The sequence below is a fragment of the Muscardinus avellanarius genome, assembly GCF_963383645.1.
Source record: "Muscardinus avellanarius genome assembly, chromosome: 1".
Classification (NCBI taxonomy): domain Eukaryota; kingdom Metazoa; phylum Chordata; class Mammalia; order Rodentia; family Gliridae; genus Muscardinus; species Muscardinus avellanarius.
The window spans coordinates 172,549,412-172,570,680 of NC_137786.1; the positions used below are offsets into that span (position 1 = coordinate 172,549,412).

The 21,269-nt window shown below is 44.5% G+C and overlaps 1 protein-coding gene across 4 annotated transcripts in view; it reads left to right on the plus strand.

Annotated features, from left to right (window-relative positions):
- The window catches only part of TENM4 (teneurin transmembrane protein 4), a gene marked incomplete at both ends in the record, with an annotated part of 389,090 nt that overhangs the window by 40,755 nt on the left and 327,066 nt on the right, over positions 1–21,269 (plus strand). The window lies entirely within an intron of this gene.

Sequence of the window (21,269 nt, forward strand, 5' to 3'; positions counted from 1 at the left end):
CATTGGTCTGTGTTCTTCTTTCATGCCAATACCATGCTTTTTTCCCCCCTAGAGCTCTATAGTATTATTTGAAACCAGCTTTTGTGATGCCTTCAGCGTGGTTCTTATTACCAAAATTTCTTTGGCTATTCTGGGTCTTTTGTTCTTCCAGATAAAATTCAGACCATTTTTCTTAGCTTTGTGAAGAATGACATTGGTATTGCATTGAATCTGTAGATGCTTTTCCATAGTATGGCCTTCCTTTTGTTTAGGGGCCCAGAACCTCAAGAGAGTCCATATTATCCAGTTACTTCAAATCTCATGGAAGATTTGTGTCTTGAGATTTATGCTAGTCAATGAAGGAAGGTTGGAAAGGCAGGTATGTGGGATACATAGAAGAAACAGTCATCTTGGCATTTTTACAAGTTGAGACAAGTGCCTGGCTAGGGTAGATGTGTGCCCTGGAGCCTTGTTCTTCAACCCGCTCCTGGGGACCTACAGCATGAGCTGGTCAGAAAGGCAAAATCTCAGCCCTAGTCCAGACCAACCCACTTAGAATTTGCTTTTTAATCAGCTCCCTAAATGGTTCAGATACATACAAAAGTTGACCAGCCCTGTCTTAGACTTCTAAGAAAGCTGATTTCAGAAGAAAAAAAAATGCTGAGTTCATTGTTAAGACCAGATAGTTTGAAAAGATATTTCAAAAGACTTGATAAATCAAACAGTAGGTCTAATACCATCTTTTATGTTTTTAAGCATCGATGGCTGACTATGATATAAAAAAATGAGAAAATGTCTGTAAATGCAACATTTTACAGTGGCTTCCTGGGGAGATTAGTGGATGGATGGGGTGGGAAAGAGTGAAGAAGGATTTGCATTTGAGTTCTGCTTATTTCTGCTTTGCTTGAATTCAAATATATGAAAACATTAGTATTATCCTTTAGATAAAAATATATGCAAAATAACTCTTTTATAAAGGATGGGAGATGTGGGCAAATGTAAATTTAACAACACAGTAAAGAATAACCCCAGGAAGCTACACGGGCATTTCTCAGATAAGCTTAAATTGAAACAGAACACATTTTTGTTGCTGTTGTTAACTGGGTAGCTTCTAGTGCTGGGTGATTTTGTTGTTTTGTTTTTCTTCTTTTATTTTTTTTTTCTATCTGAATTTTCAAAATCGTCTGCAATGAATGTGTATCACTTATGTAATAAGAAAAATAGACCAAAAGTATTTTAAAGAGGAATTACAAAAGCAGTATGGGGAGACATAAGCTCACGTGGGCCCAGTAGGGTGACACAGAGCTGTAGGACGCAAAAGGCTATCACATTTAAAAATAAAATAAAAGCTAAAGGCAACAGAAGTGTGTCAGGATGGGGTGGGTGTTGTGTCTTGAGCTGCTGCTGTGTGGGAGCCACGTGTGGTCTGTGAGACAAATGTCATGGCCGTGGGAGAGTGCAGGGGATTCCTCCTAGAAGGTCGAGGAGGAAGGTCAGCATGGCTTTCCCATTCCGCCCTGAAACTCTGTGCTCCACACAGTGGACCTGAAACAGTGATGAACACATCACTTAAGATGAACACATAAGGTTTAGGCCCTCTCAAAGGCCTCTTCTGTTCTAAAGTAAGTATGTTCTAAGTTTTTAGGAGAGTTACTCTGCAAAAGACCAAGGGAATTTAGCCCCAAGCCCCTGAGCACCTCAGACCTCCTCCAGGAGCTGCTAGGATCCTGATGAGTAGAGACTGAAAACTAGTTGTAAAGCAGAGATTCTGAAAGATTAAAATCTAGTTCCCCAGATGTTCTAAGGATACAGGTTTCCAGGAAATTTAGAGAACCTCCTCCTGCTGCGTCTGCTCTTAGAGATGTGCCATGCACACTAGCCTGGTCCATGTCTACAAGACCCCCACAGCAATGTGCTCACCTTGTCATCCAGCCACTTTGAGTCATGGATGGCAGATGATTTTTTTATGGCATCCCCATTACTTCTCACAGATTATCCCAAATGACAACTTTTGAGATGCTTTCCTGAGCCTCATGGAGACCTAACATTTTTAAAAGTCACTTTTAATTAAAATTCTGCAATATTTTCTACATGGTGGCTTAGAATTTCTTCAGAACATTTTGTTCCTTGAAAGAAAAAAAATTCTGGAGAGCTAAAAATGTCTGTCATTATACCCACAAAGGGAGAGAGAGAGAAAAGAGGAGAGAGAAGAGAGAGAGGGAGAGAGAGAGAAAGAGAGAGGGAGGGAAGGAAGGAGGGAGGGAGGGAGGGAGGGAGAGAGAGAGAGAGAGAGAGAGAGAGAGAAGAAGAAGAAGAAGAAGAAGGAGGAGGAGGAGGAGGAGGAGGAGGAGGAGGAGGAGGAGGAAGAAGAAGAAGAAGAAGAAGAAGAAGAAGAAGAGGAGGAGGAGGAGGAGGAGGAGGAGGAGGAGGAGGAGGAGGAGGAGAGGAGGGGGGAGGGGAGGGGAGGGGAAGAGAGGAGAGGAGGGGGGGAGGGGAGGGGAGGGGAGGGGAGGGGAGGAGAGGAGAGGAGAGGGAGGGGAGGGGAGGGGAGAGGAGAGAGGAGAGAGGAGAGAGAACAAGCACTCTAGTGCATGCTTCTGGGAGCTGGAGGTTAACAAGGATTATGCCTTCGTGAGGCACCAGAATAGCATCTGTGGCTATGCTGGCTACACTACAAATTACAAGGTCCTCTTGAGCCTTGACATGCGGTGGAAAAGGAAAGACATGAAACGTGAAAGCTGACGTCTGTGAGAGAGACTGCCATTGTTCACCATTCCGGATGGTAGTTTTTTTTTTTTATTTTTAACTTTTTCCATATGCATAATTAAAGCGGTGTTGCAATCAGGTATTCACAAGTGGGCACAAAATGCCAAAACGTCTACAGTTTTAATAGCTAGTGCCGTTATGTTGCTTTGCAGTTTACAAAAATCCTTTTCAGGTCCATGTCCTCAAAAAAGGCCTATGTGAACTGTATGTTGTTATCCTCATTTTATATATGAGAATATTGAGAATTGGCTCATAGAAGGCAATATCATGCCCTCATCCTGCTCCTTCCACTCTTCAGTCTATATTATGCCTATTACCCTAAGTTGCATGTAGTGGTTAATGATTATGGTAGGCTCCAGATCTCCTGGGAGGGACCTGGCAAGGAATTCAAAAACTAAGGTCAATTCATTAAATGCTTAGCAGAATATAGTCTATTTGTAACGTGTGTGTGTGTGTGTGTGTGTGTGTGTATGTCGTATTGGGAACTGAACCTAGGCGCATTTTACCTCCAAGCTATATCAACAGCCCTTTTTATATTTTGTTTTAAAATAGGGTCTCTCTAAGTTGTTCAATCTCACTATGTTGCTGAGGCTGTCCTCAAACCTGCGATCCTCCTGTCCCAGCCTCCCAGTACTAGGATTACAGGTGTTCACCATCTGTCTGGCTCCAGTTGTATCTTTGTAGAACCTTTCAAATAAATCTCTTAAGTCCATGAATCAAGTCTATGTATGTATGTGTGTGTGTATCTATCTATCTATCTGATTACATAAGAAACAAACTTCTAATGCTCTGATAGCAAAGTGAGGGCAAGAGCTATCTTGGTGGGCCAGGAAAGCTTGTGTTTTGATGTTATTTAACTCGGGCTATTTTAGTATCCATTTCCTTATTGGTGAACTGAGGACAATAATACAATTGGTGCCTGACCTTCTGTGGCTTGACAGGATTTTTCATCTTTACAATGGTGTGAAAATATACCCATACAACCATTCTGCCTTTCACTTTCAGTACAGTAGTCTATAAATTACATGAGCTATCCAATTCATTGTTAAAAAAGATAAGCTTTGTGTTAGATGATTCTGCCCAATTGTAGGCTAATATTCTGAGTATGTTTAAAGTAGGCTACGTTAAGTTATAATGTTTGAAAGGTTAGGCATATTGAAAAAAAGTTTTGCTTTGCAATGTCTTCAGCTTATGGTGGGTTTATTGTGGTATGATTCCATCACAAGTCCAGCATCATTGATACATTCAAGGGCTTTTCAGGAGGCCTGGGTCTCTGATCATAAATGCCTGGCACAGAGTCAAAGATCAGAAAATAGCATCCTGACTCCTGTGACACATTCAGAACACAAAAACAGGGTCAACCCAGCATCCCCAACACATAGCCCCCATTCTTCCTCTGGTATGCACCTTCTCTCTTTAGGTGTCAACTTTCCCTCCAGCAACTGGCTTTGATAAGTCAACAAGTAATTCTTCAGTGCCTGCTATATGCCTATCCCTGTGCTAAGCACTAGAGACAAATCTCACGGTCTGGTACATGGAGAAAGATAACCCAAAAGTCAAGTCGATAGCATACCAGGGTGCTGGTACACATATACATAAGGTCAGTGGGTCATGAAGTAGTGCAGATTTAGCTCTTCCTGTAGCAAAGGGTTAGAGCAGGTGACGCAGTGTTTAGGGGTGAGTAGATGGATGGCCAATGAGTGGCAGAGGGAATTTTACTGCTCTCTGACTTGTTAAATGGCCCTATCTTTCTGGTGGAGTCTGTGCTCTTTTATTTCCACTTTAAATGATACAGTCACTGGTACAGTCTCCTTGGACAAGTGAAGAACAGCTTCTTATCTTCCCCAAAAGTCTTAGGGCCCTGGGGAATGGGGAAGAAATAATCAATGTCTACTCATGTTGCTAATCTATTTTACTCCTAATACTGCCTTTCTTTGGGACAGTAGGGCATTAGTATCCTAAGTATTATACAGTCATTTGTTCTTTGGGGTCCCCCATGAATGGTTAAGGATGTCCCACAGAAATTACCTTTCTATTACAAGTGAATTACTCATCCATAGGCTTCAACCAGAACTTTCTCTTAGGCTCAGGCTCCCTGAGCAGTAGTCAGTCTCAGGCCATCCACAACTCACTACCTAAAGTTGAAAGATTTTTAACAAATTACTTGTGATTACCACACACTTCTCATTTCAGGAAGCGCTCTCTCTCTCTCTCTCTCTCTCTCTCTCTCTCTCTCTCTCTCTCTCTCTCTCTCTCTCTCCCTCTCTCTCCGTGCGTGTTTTACTGAGGATTGAATTGAACCCAGCAGCATTCTACCTCCAAGATACACCCTCAGTTTCAATATATTTTTTATTTTGAAATGGGGTTTCACTAAGTTGCTGAATGTCTCACTATGTTATTAAGGCTGATCTCAAACCTGCAATCTGCAAGTGGTACTTTTTGGAAACTAAGTCACCAGAGACTCTTTGTCATGGAAAACAAAGACAGCTGGTAGTCTTGAGATTGGAGTTCCAGGCCTGATCTGCCACTCACTTGCCCTGTGACCCTAGACACATCACTTTTTTCCTGGACTTGAGCTTCTTCACTTGTAAGACAAGGCAGTGGGACTCGATTCTCCTAGGGCCCCTTCTGGTTCTAGGGTCTGAGGTTGTAAGTTCCAAAGGCTGAAGGAAAGTCACGGTATGGAGCTCCTCTCAAGGTGTTATGGTGGTAGCTGGCATAATCTCAGATCTTGCTGGGCTATATGGTGGATCCTCACTGGCCAACCAGGTCCCACATAACTGCCATCTGCTTTAAAGGGAAAAATTACAAGATGGGAGGTATCTGCTTTTATGTTTCAGTGCTCGGTAAATCTTTATTGATGGCAGTGATCCTAATTTTGGTGATTTATATACCTCAAAATGAGGCCTGAGATTCAGGGATAGGGTAGCACTTGTGCTTACAGAACAGGGCTTCCAGCCATGACATTTCTGAGCCACGTAGCTAACTCTTCATTATAGTCTACAGTGTACATTGTAGGATACTTACCCATATCCCAGGCTCTACCCCACTAGCAGCCAGTATCACCTTCCCCAAGTTGTCACCAAACATTGCTCTTCATCTCCTGGGAGGCAAAAGGACCTTACTGAGAGCCAATTTCCCAGGATGAGAGTAGAAACAGTATTTACCCACTTTGCCAAGAGACAGCAAGTCCTAAGGCAGGACATGCCCCTTGAAACCTCTGCCTTTTACTGGTACACTCCTAAACCTGACTCATCCCCCAAATCCTGTTCTCACTCATTCACACAGCAGGCTTCTTCTGTGTGCACATCACACGCTTGGATCAGTGCTGGATTCCAGGAATGCAGTGGCAAGTCCTGCCTCTACCACCAAGGCCCTTCTCCTCCACCATTCCTGAGACTGGGTGCCTCCGGCTGGCTTCCAGAGCCCTGCAAGAAGGCTCCTTTTCCTGCTGACTTTCCCCTCTGGCTTTGAAGCCCAGGCCTGGGCCCCTCTAGTTGGGAGCAGCCTTGACCCTTAGCCCTCAGCCCTCAACACTTCCTAAGCTGGTAGACCTACCAGACCCCTGGCCTGGAGTCTGAGTCTCCTCTTCCCACCCCCCACCAAAAAGTATTCCCTCTCTTTACGTAGGCATTTAGTCAAGTCAGTAAGTCAGAACACCAGGCCTTGTGTTCACTGTTCTACAGCTCTTTGTTTTTTAGTTCATGGTAAGTCTTTAAGGTCCCTCCTCTGCATCAGTCACTGTGCCAGGGCTGAGAACGTGAGTGAGTCAAAGCAGGCCCAGGCCCACAGTGCGTGGGAGGGCCGGCCATCATCACATCCTCAATCACCCACACCATCGTCCCTTTACTGACCTTCCTGGCTCCTTTCTCTGTCTGTCTGTCTGTCTTCCTCCCACGTTCCCTCTGCCTCCTTCATTCTCTTTACCTCTGTCCCCTGTGTCCCTCTGGCCCTCTTCTCCCTCCTCACATCCACATTCAGCAGGGCCCTTTTCTGGGACCAACTGAGAGGCCCCTCAGGGGTGTTGGATCTCGATTAGACCTGTCACCCTGGCTTTCTCCTGGTAGGAGAATGGCTGTCATTTAAGGGTGTCCACTGAGACAGGTTGACAGGAGTCTGCTGGGCTGGGTGATAAGTAAGAAGGATCACCCCTTCCTAGGGATGGTGGAAGGATATGAGGCCCATAAATCATCCTCCAAGAGCCACGCCGGAGCCACACATGGCTCTACTCTGCTCCACTTGCTGCTGGGGAAAGTTCCTAGAAGGAGCAAGAGAATGAGTGCCGAAACCAGAGGGCAGTCTGCCAGAAATCCAGTGTAGGATTCTCTCTCCTCCCCACCTGGCAGAAAATAGCTTCCTAGTGGTGCCGGTAGCCTGCCTAGCTGAAGAAACACAACCTCCCCATGGAGTCATGCCAAGTGGTCTCCAAACTAAGCTCCCCAACCAGGTGGTGAGAGGGGGCTTCTGAGACTTCCTGCTAGGGACCAAGGGTTTGGGATCCAACCCTGGGCTCCCCTTACTCACCAGCTAAACTTGACCAGGACCCTTCACCACTTTGAAGTTCAGTTTACCCTTGTATGAAATGGGGGTGATGTTGGAAGATGCATCATCTGTTAGGTGTGAGGAATCATGTAAGTTAATGGTTATAGCTGGGTATGGTGACACATACCTGTAATCCTAGTGCTTGGGAGGCTGCCACAGGAGGATCGCAGGTTCTAGGCGAGCATAGGCTAACTTAGTGAGACCTTGTTTCAAACTTAATAATTAATTAATAAATAAATAATAAAATTAATAAATAAATTAATTTATAAATTAGTTAATTTATAAATTAACAAATAAATAAACAAATAAAGCTGGAAATAGAACATCCTTGTGTTTAATCCCTAGTACCATCAAAAAAAAAAAAAGAAAGAAAACTATAATGGCTAAAAATGGCTTGGAACAGTGCCTGGCACATGAAGTACTCGGTAAATACCTGCTCTGGCCCCTGAGTTGCTGTCTTGGCTTCCTAGTTTCTCCTCTGATTACATGCCTGATTGCTGAATGCAAAGTAGGCAGAATCTTACTCTTAACCCCAGGTGAATTCTGATTGCCTCCCATTAAAGAAGGTAGGGTTCTGCCTAATGCCCTTCCTTAAATCCTTCCAAGGTCCTAAACCTTGGTTTCCCTCAGCTAGAGCAATACAGCTGTTTAACAGCTGTTAACTTACCCCATTCAGCAGATCAAGTTCGTCATCAGGTGATATGATTCCTCCCTGTAAAGGACTTAGGGATTTCTCACAGTGAAAGCTGTTACCAAAGTGAATAGTGTTATTAGTCCGCCTTCCTGGAAAAGAGCCCACCTGGATAGAGAAAGCTGCTTGTCACAAATACCAAATCGCTCTGGTCCCATTTTACGCCCTCCTCCCTATCCTTTGCCCTCCAACTTTGAAGGTGCTTTCTGAATTAAAATTCCAACTGTGAAAACCCCTCTGGGAATGGAGCTGAGAAATGTCAAGGCCTGATTTTGAGGAGTGCTAAATCACTCAGTCCTCTTGGGCCTTCTGCTCCCCCAGGGGCCTTTGGGTTTCCAAGACAGCCAAACATCTAAGATGAAATAGATTGCTGTATTTGGACGAGAACAATTTAATGATCCAGAAAGTAGAGAACATGGACAGAGGAGAAACTTAGCCATCTATATACTGCCCTCAGACAGAAAGCAATTGATAGAAGGTGGGGGAGGTAGCAGGCCCAGGCAAAACAAATTTGCTAACCCTGTAAGAGTATACGTTATCCAGCTCCCAGAAAATAAATTTGAAGGCAGTGAATCTGGCAGGCAGAGGAGACAGAGAAAAGAGTGTGGTTCTGAGAGATGCCTTGTGGATTACCTGTCTGCTAGACTTCAAGCTCGGGGAGGACTGAGGCTAGGTCTTAACATTTGCATCCTGAGAACATAGTGAAGACACAGAGAGGAGACTCAGCTTCTCAAAGTGGGGTATGGTTTTGCTTGCCTGTATGGAGATTGTCAGGGAAGATAATGATGACCTGTATTTCTGAAGATAGGAAGGGAAAAACTATTTCATTTTAAACCAACTGTGAATATATTAGGAAAGAAGATGCAGAATTGGAGCGATTTTTAAGACAAAGTATGAAACTTTAATAGCATGAGGACTTAAGGCCAGCTTCTCAAGACTCGTTAGGGCATTGGTTCTTAAACTTCAGGGTATACCTATACCACATTAGGTGCTTGTTAAGCTTGCAGAATCCTGGGCTCCCTACCCGGAGATTATGATTGACAGTAATTCTAAAATGGGCCTCCTCAGAGAGTTGCATGTAACTAGTGTCCCAGGCATATTGATGATGCAATTGAACCAACTCTAATGCTGACTTGAAGAGGAAGGTTTCCTGCCCTTCTGCTACCTGGATTTGTGGCAGGTGCTGTGGTATATAACCTAGATGCTCCCCGAGATCAAAGGAATCACTGCTCCCCGATGCCAGGGAGTGTTGGCATCTGAGGACCCACAGTTACATTTTCTCTGGAACTGTCTAAGCCTGAAAGGAGCTACTTTGCCCAGCTTAAAGTTCAGACCTGTCCCTGGAGGCAGCTTGTATCCAGTCCCTCCCCCATGGGAAAGGTGGGGGTGGGAGTAAAGTTGCACAAAGGCCCAGCCTCCTTGCCCCAGCTGAGACAATTTGGAAAGGCCAGCTCAGCTCCAGCGCTCTTGAGATGGGCTGAGGCCTGTGTTGCAACTTTACCCACATCAAGTTGTCCCTCTGCCCCATCCTGCCTCCCTCCCTCCCTGTGGGGATGCTTATGAGACCAGGAACCTCTTGCCAGCAGATCTCCATCTCAGGGTCTGCTTCCCAGGGAAACTGACCTAAGATAAGTGTATTTCTGTGAGAAATAGATAGTGGAAGATGGATAGTCTTGAGAATCAGATAACCTGAGATATAATTATAATTATAGTAAAAAGGCAAAGGTATTGGGCTCCTAGTGCTTTGTATTTGTTTTCTCCCTTAATCTTCTCAATAGCCTATTACTATCCTCATTTTACAAGTGGGGAAACTGAGGCATGGGCCAATTAAGTAACTTTCCGAGTGTTCCATAGTTACTAAGTGGCAAAGCGGTGGTTCAAACACAGATGATCTGGCCCTAGCAGACTTCTCACCAGGATAATCTATTCTCAGGGATGACTCGAGGCGCTTCCATGGGCTAGCTATATGATTCTTCTGCAAGTGAACCCAACAGAGCCTCAGTTTCCTAATCTGTGAAATGGGGATGATAGGTCTATATTGTAGAACTCTCGTGAGGCTGAATTAAGGCTTAATCATTGTTGAGGACCTAACACATGCTGGGGTCCAATAGATATGTCTAGTGATGGCAGAACCCTGAGAGAAACTCAGTAAACATTTCCCAGTGGATGTGGGAAGGAAGTGAGCTCTTCAGCAGGAAGCCCTGAGTTGCCCAAGGTTCAAAGATGGAAGAAGAATGGCCAAGGAAATGAGAGGCATGGGTTGAATATATAAGTGTGGAGCAAATCTGAGCCAATGAAGAAATAAATTGCACCCATGCACATTCTATAGCCTTTGGGCTGGGAATGTAGCTCAGTGGTACAGCACTCACCTAGCATGCTCAAGGCCTTGTGTTCAACCCCTCATAGGACCAAAAAAGTAAATAAAGTCTCTAGCTGTTGGGAAGGAAAGAATATCAACTCAGGAAACTAGAGATGCAGCTGAGGGTTTTGGTCTCTGGAACAGTGACGTGTAAGATTTTGCGTGGCCTGGTGGGATCCTGGCACTGTGGCCACCTAACTCACATCATCCTCCACCAGAAACTATTAGACTTTGACTCAAAAAGTATCTTATGCTAGCCTTGTTGCAAAATAGCTGTGTGACCCAGGAAAAGTCAAAATTCTCTCATCATGGCCTCATTAGGAAGTTGGAATCTGGATTTATGAACTCCATGAGGTCTATTAGATCAGAAACTTGCCGACTCTGTGAGTCTTTGGCCTTACCTTAATTTAGGAAGAATTGCTAGCCCTCTGTGGTTTGTGGAGGGAAACCACAAACCACAGACTCACTGTTTGAACCATTTTCTACCTTCATCTCTTTCCTCAAAACTCACAAGATTTCTTTTTAGAACTTTCAAGTCTGGCCAGGCTTGGTGGTGCATGCTTGTAATCCCAGCATCCGAGAGGCTGAGACAGGAGGATTGTGGTTGACAGACAGCCTCAGCTACTTAGTGAGGTACTTTGCAACTCAGTGAGATCATTTCAAAATAAAGAATAAAGCCAGGTGTGGTGGCGCACGCTTGTAATCCCCACGCTTGGGAGGCCGAGACAGGAGGATCGCACAGGTTCAAAGCCAGCCTCAGCTAGTTTAAGAGACCCTGTTTCCAAATAAAATATAAAATAGGTATGGGAGTATAGCCTGGAGGTAGAAGGCTCCTGGGTTCCACCCCCAGTAACACCAAAAAAATAAAAATTTAAAATTTTTAAAAAATAAGGCTGGGGGTAGAGCTTGGATGTAGAATTCCCCTGGGATCCATCCCCAGTACCACAAAATATAAAAGAACGTTCAGGTCTGCATAATTCCGAATTCAAGTCTCTTGTTTAGCCCACATTTACCCCTTCTCTGCCTCCTCACTTGTCACCCCCTTCATACTATGCATGGGAATAATTGTCCTGGGGCATCTTCAAGGACAAGAGCTTAACTTCGCTCTCTATTTTTGAACCACACTTTTAAAAGTAGCATTAGGGAAGAGATCTTAATTTGCAATATCTGCACACCAAACATATTGATTACAGATCTCTCTGCCACCCCCAGCTGTCCAGCCATTTCTCTGTATGTTTCTCCCTCTGCCTGTGTGTGTGTGTGTGTGTGTGTGTGTGTGTGTGTGTGTTTACATAGAGTGGCCAGCTTGCATAGGTCATTTTCATGGAAGGTTCCAAGGAAACTCCATTGACTTTGCTCTTTCATTAGAGTCCAAGAAGCTCCGCCCTTCTGCCGGGTAGTCATCTTTATTAATCTATTTTGTCAAGGAAGCCACTCTGTAGCCCTTGGGTATCAGGCCACCCAGTTCTGATTCAACCTGACACGAGCTGTTGAGACTCCTCTCTGTACAGAGGAATAATAGTCTTTCCTTTCTTGTTGCCATGAGGACTAGATGAAATAATTCATACAAAGTACTTAACAGGGCCTGCCCCTAAGAAGGCATTCAAGAAAGCACGAAAAGGACTATTTTGATACCACTGGACACATTCCTGAAGGGCTGCTCTCTGTTCAACCTTGGACGGCCAGGACATATACTAACTGTCCAATTCCTCTCCTTACCAGATTTCTTTGGTAGGAAACTTTCTATGCATTGTGCCCATGGTGCTTTTCATAAATCTTCCTTCTGCTCATTTCCTTGGGTGATGATCATTGGTTCCCTATGACCTAGTTACTGTCAGAGCTCTGCCTTGAGTTTTCTCTGCAAATGCTTGCTCTCGGTCCTTCCTGAGGTAACAGTACCTGGTCAGACCTCCTATTTCAATTGATTTTACTGTAGTCACTGTTCCATTTAACTATTTCTGGCCTCACACCCCAGGGTCATGCAGGGCTGGTAGAATACATTCAATGAGTGTTACACAAAATAAAAATCAAATGCACTACCTGTAGTTGCTCTCAGTGCTGGAACGCTTGCCCTCCAGTTCACACCTGGCCAGGTGCTGCTCTGAATCCTGCTCATACATGCTGTGATCACTGCTAACATCATTGCCCTACTTTGGAGAGCAGGGAACTGAAGACTTGCAGCGTGTAGGAATATTTCAAAGAAGAACCGTGAGTATGTCTATTGTGTTTTTGCCTCAAGGAGGACAAGTTGACACATGTACACATGTAAACTCAGGAGCAGCATACACGTGACCTGGTGCCAGCCAAATGGCCCACATGCAGATCCGCGTCCATCATAACTGAGGGATCGAGTTTGTGTCTGTTGCTCCTGAAAAATTCCCAATTAGCCTCCATTCAGCAGAGAGAGCTATCAGCTTGACAACGCCTCATTAGGGTATCCAACTCCAAGCTTTGGGAATGTTGATCCAGGCAGTTAGCCCTAAGTAGCCCAGCTTGGGCTGGGGAGACAGTTCAGTTTGGTTTAAATACAGTTAGTTACAGCTGGGCTCACTGGTAATCCCAGTGCTTGGGAGGCTGAGACAGGAGGATCGCACAGGTTCAAAGCCAGCCTCAGTAACTTAGTGAGACCCCGTTTCCAAATAAAGTACAAAATAGGTCTGGAAGTATAGCCCAAAGGTAGAAAAGCCCCTGGATTCCACCCCCCAAGTATCACCAGAAAGTAAAATAAAATGAAATAAATACAGTTAGTTACTACATATGTGACCTTAGGCAGGTTCCTCATTTCCTTATCTCAAGAGAAGAGATAATAGCAGTACTGAGTACTTACCCTTGTCACAGATTGAATGAGCTGCGACTAGCAAAGAGCTTGACACAGCTCAGTAAAAGGCAGCTACTTACAGTGTCTCTGTGGCCTTGCAAATCTCCCAAGTTGAGATGATAAACAATCTTTGTCCTGCAGAAGTGTTTACAAAACTTCAAGGAACTAGGGAAATATTGATGATGGGGATGTTGGTGATGATGGCCTAAAAATAAAAGGCACAGTACAGTTCTTAGGCCCCAGAGACCACACCTGCTTTTTGAAAACGTCTAGATGTCCCCATTGATTAAATTGCTCATTCATTCATTCATTCATTCATACCAATGTTATGCCAGATCCCCCTGAGTGTTGGTGGTAGGAGAGATACACAGGGAAGGGACTCAACCTTCCCCAGGGAGCTCGCAGATAAGCGTGAAGACAGAGGGACACATAAATGACCAAGCTTTATGGTAAGAACTGGGAGTCGTTTGAACTGAAGAGAGTACCAGGAATCTAAACCCTCACTTTTGCTTATTCCAGTGTCCTCTGGGGGTTTCAGAAAGATCCATGACAGTTGTGTGATGTTGCCTCTGGAATTTTTTTCCAGAGAATGCTGCTATCTTCAGGAGAGGCAGTTCCTGACAACCTCATGAAACTTTTGAGGGGGGAATTGGTTATTCTGGCAATAGTTAGTAACAAGAGCCATGGCCTGGGTATCAGGAGACCTGATCCCAGCCCCAGCACCACTGCTTCCTGGTGTAATCCCAGTGTTTGGGAGGCTGAGACAGGAGGATCAGGCCCTTGGCCAAGCCATTCATAGTCTTTGTGCCCCTATTTCTTGGTATTGTCTATGGGGACCTCTGCAATAATACATAAAGGTGCCATGCACAAGTGCTGGAACATGACTTTTTGCAATAATTCAATCAGTATTTATCAGTCCCTTTTCATGCTCAGGGTTTGATAGGGTCTATGGAGGATGCAAAAGTAGAAGAAGATGCAATTCCTGCCCTCAAACTGCTCACCTTCTTATTAGGTAGAAAGTTTTACACAGGTGATCTAGGCAGAGAATGAGAGAATATAAGGCCACTATCCGATTTTAGGATGGAAACCAGCTTTCCATATATTGAGTTGACTTTTCCATAGAATTACCTGTTACTCCAGAGATGTGCTTTCTTAGATGTGAACAGCCTTAGGGTATCATAAGTCTTTCCATTTAAACTATATAGACAACCCTTGCACGCACACATCTGCTCTCGCTCTCTCTCTCTCTCTCTCTCTCTCTCCTGTTCTTTGATCAGAGGAGTTCAAGAATAGAGGAGCAAGCTGGGCGTGGTGGTGCACACTTGTAATCCCAGCATTTGGGAGGCTGAGACAGGAGGATCATGGTTCACGAACAGGCTCAGCTACTTGGTGAGGCCTTCTGCAACTCAGTGAGACCCTGTTTCAAAATAAAGAATAAAGCTAGGTGTGGTGGCACACGCTTGTAATCCCATCATTTGGGAGGCTGAGACAGGAGGATTGTGGTTCAGGGCCAGCCTCAGCTACCTAGTGAGGCCCTTTGCAACTCAGTAAGACCCTGTTTCAAAATAAAGAATAAAAACTAGGGCTGGGGATATAGCTCAGGTAGAATGCCCCTGGGTTCCATCCCCAATACTGAAAAAATAATAAATAAATAAATAAATAAAACAAGAATAAAAAGAATAAAAATAGGGCAGGGGATGTAGCTTAGAGGTAGAATGTTCCTGTGTTCCATTCCCAATAGCACCAAAAATGAAAAATATCTAGTCTCTGCCTCCCAAATGCTGGGATTACAAGACTGCACCACCATGCCACCAAGCCTGGCTAAGGGTTTCTTATAATGGCATTAATCTATTTATGTGGGTGGAGCCCTCATGACCTAAGCACTTCCCCAAGAGCCCCACTTTCTAATGCTACTACATTGGGATTAGTTGCCAGTGACCTCAATTTGGGTCTATACATTCAGATCACAGCAAATCCTGGGACACGGGGAACACAGGTGTTGCCGCCAGGTGAATAGTTTAAGTCACTGATACAGCTGAGCCAAGGGCTGGGGATATGATTGTGTGTGATGGAGCACTTGTCCTGGGTTTGATCCACAGAACTACAAAGAAAACAGAGAAAGAGAGAACTGGGCTTAGAAGCCAGATGCCTATTCTGAGCCTACACCAAATTCCTCCTTATTTTTGTCCTTCCCAAATTTGTAGTTGAGGAAGGTATCTCTGTTTATGGCAACTCTTAGGTAAACTTAAAAATTCATAGATAGTGTCAATTATTAATTTCCTCACTTACTAACCAAATGACCCTAGAAAAGTCATTTAACTTCTCTGTACAGTGCTTAATGATCCTTTCATGGTGTCACTGTGCGTGTTTGAGTATCTGGCAGTGGCTCTCAGTAAGTGCCAGAAAGTGAAGCCCCGCTTTGCCCATCAAGCCACCCCAGGGCAGAGCCCTGTAGTAAGTACTGCCCATATCCCCCTCTGAGTCTGTGCTTAGGTGTCACCCCAGCACTGTGAGCCTCAAGAGCTGCCCCTGGTGTCCACCCAGGCCAGTCCACCTGGTCCCTACCTAAAGCAAGGGAGCCCGTGGAATGCTAGGAAGCCCCTCTCCTCTCCTCTCAACCAATTACTGAGTGGCCTCATCCTGCCACATTAATTAACAGTGAAGCAGATAATTGGCATTAGCTTATAGGAGCTGAAAAACCATTAATAGTGCTTTTTACACTAGTTATAGAACATCTATTGTGATAAATCTTAAACTGAATGTAATTTACCCTCATTTTCATGTATCCCTAATGTGAGAACAGAGGCGTTTTCTTGACGCATGGGGATTGGAAGGCTCTGGCAGCTACACCGGCTATACCTGAGTCTAAGTAATTACTTATTAAATAAATAAGTGATTTTTAAAAATAAATAAATAAATGAAAGAGTAAATGGAGTCGGTTAGATTAGTGGTCCCAGGCACAGGATTTAGGGTATAATCCAAGCAAGGATCTCTGTTGATCACTTTCCATGCCTAAGGTTGTGACCCTGGGTGGTTGAATTCACTTCTGTGATCTTCAGTTTTTCATGTACTGAATGGAAATGCTAATCCCCATCTTACATCTTATTGTGATCATCACAGATAATGTATATGAAGTGCCCTATATAGTCGCTGGCTCATGGAGGTGCTCAGGAAATGGCAGTCGCTACGGCCCTCACCTCCTCCCCCTCTCCACATATCCATCATGATTATCACCATTATGTCCACCCACGTTATCATCAGCTTCCTCTTCATGGCCTTCAAAGTCTCTAGTCATTTTTCACAAAAGCTTTAGAGACTTTCATCAAAGCTAATCTTTGTTCTTATTGGGAATATCACTTTCTGAAAAACAAAAGGTGATCTTTTCTGTGCATATTTCTTAGAAACCTTTTATTCTGAAATAATTGCATTTCTAGACAGGACCCTCTATTCTACAGTCTGTGGAGTAATTGCTGCAGCCACTGCCACGTTGAAAGGTTTCCAGCGCCATGTGAATGGAGGAATGCGTGAGAGTGAGCACTGCTCTCCCTCTGGTCCTGGGACTGATTATCTTGTTTGCCTTTAATCACAAATCAGCACTAAGATCCTTTACAGGGGCTGTTTACTGCATAGCTGAGCCCGGTGGCACATCCTTTGAAGGTCTGTGGTCGAGCAGCTGTAGAGAAGGGCACCATGGGGTCACAGACCGAGGAACAGACTCACATTCCCACCTTGGCTTTGTGCCTACTACTGGGCCTCTCTGGGCCTCAGTTTATCCATCTGAAAAATAACATTTTTATAACATTTTATAACATCTTCCAAGTTTTCTATGAGCATTAAATATAAATTAATGTGTGCAAAGAGTGTAACAGAGTGCCCTACAAATTACGTGACTGGTCCAGTGATTTGGAGGAGGCCAGCAGTGATTGGACCTTCATAACATTTCACATTAGGACTCTAGCCCATCCATCTTTATCACTGTGGATTATATCACCATTAGTGTCTCTTGGTTCCTCCATAGATCAGTGATTGAGTCAAACCCCCTAGGTACCCTCATAACACACACATACCTCTCACTCGGTCTTTTACTTGCTCTATTCCAAAATAATGGAAAGTTCTTCTGAAGATGCTTTGTACCTTAAAAACTAATGTGACACATGGAGACATGGATCCTAGAATATGGTACTGTAGACTGTGGGCTTATTCTGTGAACAGACTCATCACTGGCTGCTTTCCCTTTCCTATTTCACATCCCCACACCCCCCATATTTATTTGACTCTTAGATACTACTTGTACCTGAATTCATTCTGAGGGATCCAAACAATAGGACTCTAGACCTCCACGCAGCAGGAACAGCTGCAGACGGCATGGCCATTCGCTCAGCAAGGGCCCTGAGTGCGTGAATCTTAAGTGGCCCTGCCTTCGGATACTTATGTTCTGGAAAAGAGATTTGGAAACACTCACATTTAGTGTGTTAAGGACTTTGTAGAAGAAAAGGCCTCTGTCGGGGTTGTTGTGAGAACTCAATAAAATAATATGTATGAAATTTCAGGCGATTCATTGAATTTCACCCGCCATCGGGGTGAGTGTCTATTGTGTGTGAGGCTCTGGGCTGGCACAGCCGAGATGAAAAGATGAATAAGACCGTCCTCTATGCTTGAGGTACTGATAGTAAGTTAGAGGGGATAGAAGCAGAAAAGTCACTTAACACAGTGCCATACATAAAGCATGCATCTGCAGAGGGTGGCATGCGAGCTCTGAGGAACAAGGCATATGCTCATCAATAGTTACTGTTCTTCCCCTCACGTGTTATCTTTGGAGCCTTAGGTCTAGCTCAGGGCTTGCCATAGAGTAGGAGTTCAGGGATGTTGATGAAGCTGTACTGGACAGTGAGTAAGAGAAGAGAGTCCTCTGGCCCCATGATTCCTGTGCCCAGCTGAGAAACAACTCTCTATATATATCTTGGATCTGGGAAAAGAAATAAGGCCCAAGGGATTGGAATATTTGACAAGATTTTTTTGTATTTTTTATGGCAGGAAATAGCCACATTTTTATTCCAAGGTTTAAAAGCTTTCAGGGGTGGGGTAAGGAGGAGGAAACTGAGCTGCAAGCTATTGTTCATGCTCGGCTGATATTTAATCAGTTTGTCGGGCCATAATTGAGAATACAGCTCCAATGACACATAAATTTCAAGCTATCAAGCCGAAGCCAGTGAGTCTTCCTCATTATTTATCTTACAGCAGAGATAACCTTTTCATTATTGAAATATAATTGCCAAATGAGATAGTTAATATTAAAACAGAATTAGCAACATGAGCTCAACATTTGGGAAGAAATTTCTAATAGCACTTTTTATGTCTGCAAAATTAAGCATTCAGGCTTGCCGTACTGTTAATTGTGGTTGAGGCTGGGAGAGGGACGCGTCCCAGCTGCCCTGCTGTCTTGCAAGGGGGTCGCCTTGAATCCTCGGGATAAGTAACATGCACTGATGCCTGTCTGTGCCTGGAAAACAGAAAGCTTTGTTTCACCCTAAGTTCGGACCATTATTGACATATTCTATGCAACAATCAAATGTTGTATTCTAGGAAAGGGAGTCAAGACTGGCAAGGTAAGGGGCACAGAAATAAGTAATGGTAACAGAACACCAGGTGCTCACATGCCCCAAGGCCTTCACACCTGTCTTTACCTTTCACCTTTAACCTGGCTCCCCACTAACTGGGGCTCACCTTTCAAGATGTGGCTAGTCATGCTTCTTCTAGGAATGCTGCCTGGGGAGGAGGCCCCTGGGGGTCCCTCCTCTCCCAGTGATCCTTCCAGTCTCACATCAGGGCTGCTGATATCCCCATCTCCTCAATCACCCTCTCCCGAAACCTTGAGGGTCAGGACAGGATCTGATTCATCTCTGTATTTCCCACTTATAGAACAGAACTTATACATAATAAAGAACACAGTATATGCTAGGTGGTTAACAGATATTCACTGATATAATAAAGAAGCAAGAATGGGCCCTCCAAAATGTGCTTTGAGTACAAAGGAAGGGGAGACTTCCTTTCAGAGAAGAACTTCTGGAAGAGAGATGGTCAGATAGAAATATGAAAGGTAAGGACAGTGACTATACTAGTTCCCAGTGGAGTCAGCTGACACAGTTATGTAAGGGGATGGACCCTGAGGGAGGGTAGAGGTACAAGAGATGAGCTTTGGAGGGGGCAGGCTGTTCTGCTAGGTGACCACTGATAACCATTTTCCCTCATCCTTTAAGAAGTGAGAGGACACTGTTTCAGTCCAATGTGGTCACCCCCTGACCTCATATCCTACCAAGCTGCCTCTCTCTTCAGGACCCCAGGACCTCATGATGGGACTTGTCCTTAGGGGAACGTGCCACCTTCAGTAAAAACAAGTACTGGCATCTTGGGTGAAAGACTGGTTTTCAGAGAGGCACAGAGTGTGCAGGGGAAGTTAGCCATCCAGAAAATGCCCCTATGAGGTTTCTGAAGGGAGTTCCCAGAAGAAATCCAAGAGGTGGGGGAAAGGGGGGCAAGAGTCTGCTCTCTCTGGACCTCAACTTGACCCTCTAAAATAAGGAGATTGTACAACCCCATCTCTAAAAGTCTTTTTAATATACTGGGGATCAAATCCAGGGGCCTCACACATGCTAGGCAAGGACTCTACCACCCAGCCCTTTTATTTTTATTATTTTTTTAATTCTGAGACATGGTCTTGCTGAGTCACCCAGGCTGACCTCACATTTGTGATTCTGCTGCCTCAGCCTCCCGAGTAGCTGGGATTGCAGGCGTGCGCCACTGCGCCTGGTTCTGAAGCAATCTTTATCTTTGTCAGCCCCATCATTCTAAGACTGCTAATGTGAAAGTCTGGTAAAAACAAAATATCAATGAATAACATGTGGATCAACTTGGTTGGAGTGAATCACCTCCATTCCTCCCTCCCCGCCTGGCTCAAATCACATTTCACATATTAAACCCATTTTGAAAATAAGAGAAGAGGAAGGTCTCCAGGAAGCAAGTAAACCCATTCGAGTAATCTCTGGCCACTCTTTCCTCCCCGAGACGAGATAAGCACATTGTTTCAATCAGGCCCAAATTCCATTTCCTTATCTTAAAACTATCTTATGCCACATTATAAATAATCAGCTTACTAGTGAATGCAGCCCGTGCTTGTGTGTGTGTGTGTGTGTGTGTGTGTGTGTGTGTGTGTGTGTGGTGTCTGGGAGAGCAGACAGGGCCTAGGCAACAGCTTTGATCCTATAAGCAGCCCAAATGAGTAAGATTCCCCCCTGGCCCCTCAGACCAAGGGAGCTGGCTGTTGACAGGTAAACCTAGAGTGACCATATCATTTGTCCTATGAACGAGACACTTTTCAAAATGAAGGGGATCACTTTTCATAATTACACTGGGACAACAGGCACAAACCAGGATCAGCTGGGCCCAACCCCCACCACACACACACTCAGTAGGGGGTCAGGATTTGACATCAAGGTGGAAGAGTGGCTCTATCTGCTTGAAGCTGCCCCATGGCATTCAGCTGATGGTTTTTCTGCCACAGCTCATATTCGCCCAAGGACCAGAGTCATCTTTCCTTCCCAGAAAGATCTATTACATGATGTAGGGGACCCAGTTCAAAATGAAAACACAGGGCTCCATGTTCAGAGAGTTTAATACAGAGAATTTCAAGATGGCAGTAGCAGAACCTATGGACCTTCTGAGCATACCGCCCTGGAGAGACCTCTAGAGCCAGCTCCCCATGCAGCCTTAGCCAGGTGTGCAGTGCTCAGGCTCAATATCCACTTGTCTTCCTGCCTGTGTGTGTGTATGCGAGCTTCAACTATATTCTCAATTAATATTTTGAGTATGTAATCTCTTCACTTGGTTCAAACAACATAAAATGTATATGACAAAAAGTTTCACTTCCCTTCGCTCCCACCCAATTCCTGGCACTGCTTTTACCCTTCCTCATAGGTAACTAATTTTTAGTTTCTTGGGTATTTTTCCAGGGCTTTTTTAATCTTGCCTTATTCCCTTTTGGAAGATACTAGGAAGGACTTCTGAGCCCTATATGAGAAGATTTTGTTCATCATTACTCACCATACTGTAATCTCCAT